Source organism: Globicephala melas, chromosome 7, assembly GCF_963455315.2.
Source record: "Globicephala melas chromosome 7, mGloMel1.2, whole genome shotgun sequence".
In the NCBI taxonomy this organism is placed as follows: Eukaryota; Metazoa; Chordata; class Mammalia; order Artiodactyla; family Delphinidae; genus Globicephala; species Globicephala melas.
The window spans coordinates 66,314,311-66,323,307 of NC_083320.1; the positions used below are offsets into that span (position 1 = coordinate 66,314,311).

The 8,997-nt window shown below is 34.3% G+C and overlaps 1 non-coding gene across 1 annotated transcript; it reads left to right on the forward strand.

Moving 5' to 3' along the window:
* Positions 1-1,861: 1,861 nt before the first annotated feature.
* On the forward strand, positions 1,862-1,968 carry LOC115851111 (U6 spliceosomal RNA). Its single transcript, XR_004038613.1, has one exon. It is a non-coding gene; the product is annotated as a U6 spliceosomal RNA (small nuclear RNA).
* The last annotated feature ends 7,029 nt before the right edge of the window (positions 1,969-8,997 follow it).

Here is an 8,997-nt window from a genome sequence, read left to right on the forward strand (position 1 = left end):
ATGTATAGTGTAGTATGAAAAATACTACCATATAATATGACATAACATAGTACAACCATATAATATAGTGCTACCCATAATCTGGGGAATGCAGAGGAGGGTATATAAGTCATTTTTTGGGAAGAGCAGAGCAGGATATCAAGTTCATTATCCTAACTGAGTCTTCAAGAATAAATAGCAACTGGGCAGGTTGGCAGGCAGGTTGGAAGGCAAATGGGTATGAGAAAAGCAATAATGGAAAGTAATTTCAAGCTGAGGGAACAGCAATTAAAATGGCATAGTGGCCCAAGATACTTTTAGAAAACTGTAATTACACAGCTGTATAGCGACAACATGAAGGGTAATCTATATTTGGAAACCACCTGGAAATGGAGAATTTTTTATTGCATTATTGTTTTATAATAAAGATAAAAAATATTTTAATATTCCTGAACTGAAGCACACCTAAGTAATATTTTGACAGCTGTTATATCTGGAATATTTGAGTCCTTCATATAAAATCACATTGTCTACTGAGTAGACTTGAAACTGACAATAATCCTGTTTTATAGACCAATTTTTACCACCATGTAATTTCTGTCTTTCTGTACCAATTTTTCTCAGCTAAAAGATGTGAAAAATATCTACACTTCTCAACTTTTAGAGACATTATAAAGAAAAAAAGATGGACCAGATGAAAGTATTTCATTATTTTCTTTCAGAACAAAGAAATTATTCCTTTGTATAATTTACAACACCGTATATATATCAAGCACTGGGTAAAAGTGAGTTTGTGTCAGTATTTATTAGCAGGAGATTCTCATCTAAAATGGACTACAGAGGTGTAAAGGGACAGAAAACAAAATGTAAATTAATTTACGTTTTGATAAAATAATAATTAATAAAAATAAATGCAAGCACAGTGGTAGGTAACTTTACCATTAAGGTGACTAAAGACAGAAGCATGGAAGCTGAGTATCAGCATGAATAAGACCTTTTGGTAAAAGACATATTCCAGGATCTCTTTGAATAGCAGAAAGATCTATTCTAAACTCAACTTTAAAAGGGAACAACTGAGGAATAAATAAATATAAACAGTATGAAGGTACACATTTAGTGTACTTTTAATATTTTAAATGTATTTTTAAATTGCACTACTAATGCACACATATATAATTGTACAAGTTTCAAACAGAACAGAAATATACAGAGCAAATCCTGAAATATCCATACATTTACCCTTCATTCCCTTCTTCCCCTGAAACATGACAGCTGTCAAACCCTTGATGTATCTTTTTTTTTTTTAAATTTCAGTATACCACACATAAATGTCTGGCTCAATGAATTATTATGAAATGAATTCCTGTGTTACTGCCACCCAGGTCATAAAACAGGATCTACCAGCCTCCAGAATGGCCCCAGTCTCAACTAATCCTTGCCAAAGATTACGTTATCTCAAGAGGATTCACTATTCTTACTTCTAATATTAGTGTTCATTTTACCTGTTTTTAAATGTAATAATAAGAATCAAAATGTTTTGTTTATGTGTGTCTACCGTCTTTCTGCTCAATGTTATATTTGTGAAATTCATTAGGTTTCAGGGAGTTGCTGTGGTTCTTTCATTTTCATCTCTGTACAGTATTATAGATCAAGAACATACTGTAATTCTTTTATCCATTCTCCTATTGATGGCTCTTTGGATTCTTTCTTGTTGGAACTGTTTTCACTCACGTTGCTACAGACATTCTTGTATACCTGCACACATGTCTATCAAGTACATACCTAAGAGCAGAACTCATTAGTGCGCAGGGTATGCTTATGCTCAGCTTTAGCTGATGATGCCAAATAGGTTTTCAAAGTGGATATACTAATTTACATTTTGGTGCTTGCTTCGGCAGCACATATACTAAAAATGGAACAATCCAGAGAAGATTAGCATGGCCCCTGTGCAAGGATGACACGTAAATTTGTGAAGTGTTCCGTATTTTTACAAGATTATAGCCGAAAACTTCCTTAACGTGAGAAAAGAAACACTCAAGTCCAGGAAGCATAGAGTCCCACACAAGATAAACCCAAGGAGGAACATGCCAAGACACATATTAATCAAACTGACAAAAATTAAAGACAAAGAAAACATATTAAAAGCAGCAAGGGAGCAAGAGGGAAGAGATATGGGGACATGTATATGTATAACTGATTCACTTTGTTATAAAGCAGAAACTAACACACCATTGTAAAGCAATTATACTCCAATAAAGATGTTAAAAAAAATTTAAAAAATCAATAAAAGCAGCAAGGGAAAAGCAACAAATAACATACAAGGGAATGCCCATAAAGTTATCAGCTGATTTTTCAGCAGAAACTCTGCAGGCCAGAAGGGAGTGGCATGATACATTTCAAGTGATGAAAGGGAAACACCTGCAACCGAGAATACTCTACCCCACAAGGCTTGCCTTCGGATTTGAAGGAGAAAATCAAAAGCTTTACAGACAAGAAAAAGCTAACAGACTTCAGCATCACCAAACCAGCTTTACAACGAATCCTAAAGGAATTTCTCTAGGTGGAAAAGAAAAGGCCAAAACTAGAATCACGAAAATTATGAATGGGAAAGCTCATCAGTAAAGGCAAACATAAAGTAAAGGTAGGAAATCATCCACACATAAATATGATATCAAAACCAGAACTCATGAGGAGAGTACAAATGTAGGATATTGGGAATGCATTAGAAATTAAGAGACCAGGAACTTAAAACAATCTTGTACATGTACAGACTGCTATCTCAAAACCTCATGGGAAACACAAGCCAAAAATCTACAATAATTTACATTCTGATCAGCAGTATATGAGAGTTTACACTCATATACTGCGGACCATATACTGCTATAATACACTAGTATTAGCAGCCTTTTAAAATTTTACCCATTCTGGTGGGTATAGAGTGGTACCAGCAGGACAAGAGTGTTCCTCTAAACACTGTTTTGAAAATAATGGTCTAGGAAACAGGAAAATAAGGCTTGTTTCTGTGAATTTTTTCATGAAGTTTATAGATATTATGAAAAAGCATTATTTGGCTATGATGCTTATGATATCAAATTAGAGCCAAGTAAAGTTATAGTTCTACCCACAAAGTTTCCAAAGATCTCGAGGAACTAGAGGCTGAAGGAATAGAGACCAACTCAAAGGTCCTAACTGGAGGTTATAGCTCTATTCTAACTCTGAACTTTTGTGATTTATGCACAGTTAATATGCATATATAATATATTTACAAAGCATGGTCAGATACCATTGAGGTTCCAGAAGCCCTATATTTGTAGCTAGTATCTATTTCACCTAAACCTCAAGATCCACTTCCTGAAGACCTGAAGTTCATCTGTCATTCCATCTGCAGAAGGAAAGCCCAAAAGCCACAATGAAGCTTAGAATTATAGAAAATGATACCACCCTTCTGGTCACTTTTCCTTTTTCTTTTTTGTATTTAAAATGATAAACCTGCACACATAAAAGAATTTCTTTAGAAACAAAAGGTAAAGGTTTCTTCATGGATATTTATTTATTTTCTCTTTGCTATGAGGTATATTGCCACAATAATTATCATTTGTTTTCCTCAGTTTGTTCAAATCAGTCATTAAAATGTGGTCCAGATTGGTTCAACATTCAAAAATAAATTAATGCAAAATGTATTCCAATATGTATTAGGTGCAGACAAATACTGTTTGATTCCACTTATATGGGGTACCTAGAATAGTCAAATTCATGGAGTCAGAAAGTACATGGGTAGATGCCATGGGCTGGGGGGTGGGGGCTGAGGGAGAGGGCGAATGGGGAGTTAATGTTTAAAGGGGACAGAGTTTCAGTTTAGGAAAGTGAAAAATTCGGGAGATGGATGATGGTGAGAGTTGCACAACAATGCGAATGCACGTAGTGCCACTGAACTGTACGGTTAAATATGGTTAAAGTAGTATGTTTTATATTATGTGACTTTTACCACAATAAAAAAGCACTTAAAAAAAACAGATAATGCAATCCATCACAGCAACAGGCTAACAAAAAGGAATTAATCATCCCATTTATGTTGGATACTTAAATTAGGTTTCTTTTGTGGATGTTCCTTTGTTTCCATCTTACAACATGGACTAACAGCATTTTCAGCCTCCACAAAAATGTTATCCTGGGATAGGATATTCTTACCCAACTAGGTAGATTCATGGATGTTTTCTGGATGTCATGTCTTTCTCTTCCTTGACCTTCCTTCCTTCCTTCCTTCCTCTCTTCCCTCCCTCTTTTTTTTCTTTCTTGGCTGGATTGTATGCTCAAATAACATTAAAAAAGGATATAGAGCGGTTAAAATTTCAGAGTTTAGATAATCAGAAATACCTTTTTTTTGCTTCTCATACAAGATTTATTTGATTTTCCAGCTTGGCTGGGAATAAAACTATATCCCTACATGTTTTGATGGCCTTTCTTCCTTGCTTCCTACCAAGAGTTATTGTTAATAAGTCTGATGGTGATCTGATTCTTGTTTGTTCTTTTTATCTTTGATGTTTTGAAATTTTATAATGTATCTCAATGTGTGCTCTTTTTCATCAAGTGAACATTTGGTGAGCCTTTTCATTTCTGGAAATTTGTCTTGTACTATATATCTACTTGTTATTTTACTTTAGGGACTGATACTCTAACTTTTTTTTTTCTATCACATTTTATATCTTTGTGTTTTGTTCAACTTTCTAAAAGATGTCTTTATTTTCTTCCAAACTGTCGAATGATTTTCCCCTGCTTTATCTATGATATATATAATTTATGAGAGATCTTTATATATTTTATTATTCCCCCAAGGTATCCTACTCTCACTTCATAGATGCATCTAGGATATTAAATATAGTATTCACATATTTATCTTAGCTCCATGCATTGTCTTGATTTTTCAGATTTATTAGTTTTTATGTTTGGTCTAGTTTTTATGTTTGGTCTAGGCCCAGGGAACCACCATTCCAAATAGTAAGGTAGGGGAGGAAGGTAATGAGAGGGAGATATCTAGGAAACTTTAAAAGAGAATTGCTAAATCAGGTTTGGATATTTGGAATAATAATTGTTACTCGTTGGCAGATCTACTGGAACAATTAAAAATATTAGCAATGACTATGTGAATCAGATAAGATATATATTTCCATGATAACGTATGAATTCTATCTGTTAAATTTAGTATAATTCATATTTGTAATTCATACTTATTATAATTATATAATTCTGTTAAATTTATTATTCCATTTGTTTATTTGTTATAGAACTTAATTGCTTTTCTTTTTCTTCCACCAATTTCATTCCATGATAATTATCCCTCATTGTCCTAAGAAAAGTTTATACTTTAAAGCACACACACACACACACACACACACACACACACACACACATAGCCTAGAATCACCTGAAAACATCAGTTCTCCAGAAAATACTACCAGGAACTTTCTCGAGCATATGGATACCCAAAAGTGGGCATCAGAATGAATAGGCTTCTAAGTATCATTACTAGTGGAGAAATTAGTATGGAGCGCTAAGGACAGGCAGAGTTAATGAGCATTTAGTGAAGGGATAATTTGGCTGTGACAAGAGAAAACGGTAAAAGTTCCTAGAAAATAGAAATATCTCATGACAGAAAACTTACACAGCAAAACTGTAAATTGTCTTGAATTTTAACTGAATTTGTGAGTAGCAGTGGACTAAATTAGTAGAAGTTCATTTCCTTTATGCTCCTCCAGCACTTGGTGCATATTTGTATCATAGCAGTTATGTTACTAGCTTATAATTGCCTGTGTGGTTAAGAAATGTGAAGTACTAACTGACGTGCTTTTACTTCCTTCGATATTTCATTGTTTCACCTGTAAAATGCAAGTAATAATACCTTCTATGGGTGAGAGTTAAATGAATATATGCAAAATGCATAAAACAACATCTGGCACATAGTACTAAATAAATATTTTTTTATTGTTGTTATTAAATTTCTTCACTATTACCAGAGCCTCTTCCTGCAGCCCTCCCCCAAAATTCTGGCCAGATATCAAGGCTATTATTACGTAAGTGGAATTGTCATGGGAAACAGAAAAAAGAATCATCAGATTCTTGTGTTTTAAATTTGAAAGGTCTTAATCTCCCGTGTATATGCTGTCTACAAGAGACCCACTTCAGACCTAGGGACACATACAGACTGAAAGTGAGGGGATGGAAAAAGATATTCCATGCAAATGGAACTCAAAAGAAAGCTGGAGTAGCAATATCAGACAAAATAGACTTAAAAAAAAAGACTATTACAAGAGACAAGGAAGGACACTACATAATGATCAAGGGATCAATCCAAGAAGAAGATAACAATTGTAAATATTTATGCACCCAACATAGAAGTACCTCAATACATGAGGTAAATGCTAACAGCCATAAAAGGGGAAATCGACAGTAACACAATCATAGTAGGGGACTTTAACACCCTACTTTCAACAATGGCCAGATCATCCAAAATGAAAATAAAAAAGGAAACACAAGCTTTAAATGATACATTAAACAAGATGGATTTAATTGATATTTATAGGACATTCCATCCAAAAACAACAAAATACACTTTCTTCTCAAGTGCTCATGGAACATTCTCCAGGATAGATCATATCTTGGGTCACAAATCAAGCCTTGGTAAATTTAAGAAAACTGAAATCTTATCAAGTATCTTTTCTGACTGCAACGCTATGAGACTAGATATCAATTACAGGAAAAAATCTGTAAAAAATACAAACACATGGAGGCTAAACAATACACTATTTAATAATGAAGAGATCACTGGCGAAATCAAAAAGGAAATCAAAAAAGACCTAGAAACAAATGACAATGAAAACACGATGACCCAAAACCTATGGGATACAGCAAAAGCAGTTCTAAGAGGGAAATTTATAGCAAAACAATCCTACCTTAAGAATTAAGAAATATCTCAAATAAACAACCTAAACTTACACCTAAAGCAATTACAGAAAGAAGAACAAAAAAAAAAACCCCAAAGTTAGCAGAAGGAAAGAAATCATAAAGATCAGATCAGAAATAAATGAAAAAGAAATGAAGGAAATGATAGCAGAGATCAAAAAAACTAAAAGCTGGTTCTTGGAGAACATAAACAAAATTGATAAACCATTAGCCAGACTCATCAAGAAAAAGAGGGAAATGACTCAAATCAATAGAATTAGAAATGAAAAAGGAGAAGTAACAACTGACACTGCAGAAATACAAAGGATCATGAGACATTACTACAAGCAACTCTATCCCAATAAAATGGACAACCTGGAAGAAATGGAAAAATTCTGAGAAATGCACAACCTTCTGAGACTGAACCAGGAAGAAATAGAAAATATGAACAGACCAATCACAAGCACTGAAATTGAAACTGTGATTAAAAATCTTCCAACGAACAAAAGTCCCATACCACATGGCTTCACAGGTGAATTCTATCAAACATTTAGAGAAGAGCTCACACCTATCCTTCTCAAACTCTTCCAAAATATAGCAGAGGGAGGAACACTCCCAAACTCATTCTAAGAGGCCACCATCACCCTGATACGAAAACCAGACAAAGATGTCACAAAGAAAGAAAACTACAGGCCAATATCACTGATGAACATAGATGCAAAATTCCTCAACAAAATACTAGCAAATAGAATCCAACAGCACATTAAATGGATCATACACCATGACCAGGTGGGGTCTATCCCAGAGATGCAAGGATTCTTCAATATATGCATATCAATCAAGGTGATACACCATGTTAACAAACTGAAGGCAAAAAACCATATGATCATCTCAATAGATGCAGAGAAAGCTTTCGACAAAATTCAATACCCATTTATGATAAAAACCCTCTAGAAAGTAGGCATAGAGGGAACTTACCTCAACACAATAAATGTCATATATGACAAACGCACAGCCAATATCGTCCTCAATGGTGAAAACTGAAACCATTTCCACTAAGATCAGGAAAAAGACAAGGTTGCCCAATCTCACCACTATTATTCAACATAGTTTTGGAAGTTTTAGCCACAGCATTCAGAGAAGAATAAGAAATAAAAGGAATCCAAATCGGAAAAGAAGAAGTAAAGCTGTCACTGTTTGCAGATGACGATACTATACATAGAAAATCCTAAAGATGCTACCAGAAAACTACTAGAGCTAATCAATGAATGTGGTAGAGTAGCAGGATACAAAATTAATGCACAGGAATCTCTTGTATTCCTATACACTAATGATGAAAAACCTGAAAGAGAAATTAAGGAAACACTCCCATTTACCATGCAACAAAAAGAATAAAATACCTAGGAATAAACCTACTTAAGGAGATAAAAGACCTGTATGCAGGAAACTATAAGACACTGATGAAAGAAATTAAAGATGATACAAACAAATGGAGAGATAAACCATGTTCTTGGATTGGAAGAATCAACATTGTGAAAATGACTATACTACCCAAAGCAATCTATAGAGTCAATGCAATCCCTATCAAACTACCAATGGCATTTTTCACAGAACTAGAACAAAAAATTTCACAGTTTGTATGGAAACAAAAAAGACCCCAAATAGCCAAAGCAATCTTGAGAAAGGAAAACGGAGCTGGAAGAATCAGGCTCCCTGACTTCAGACTATACTACAAAGCTACAGTAATCAAGACAGTATGGTACTGGTACAAAAACAGAAATATAGATTAATGGAACCGGATAGAAAGCCCAGAGATAAACCCACGCACATATGGTCACCTTATCTTTGATAAAGGAGGCAAGGATATACAGTGGAGAAAAGACAGCCTCTTCAATAAGTGGTGCTGGGATAACTGGACAGGTACATGTAAAAGAATGAAATTAGAACACTCCCTAACACCATGCACAAAAATAAACTCAAAATGGATTAAAGACCTAAATGTAAGGCCAGACACTATCAAACTTTTAGAGGAAAACATAGGCAGAACACTCTATGACATAAATCACAGCAAGATCCTTTATG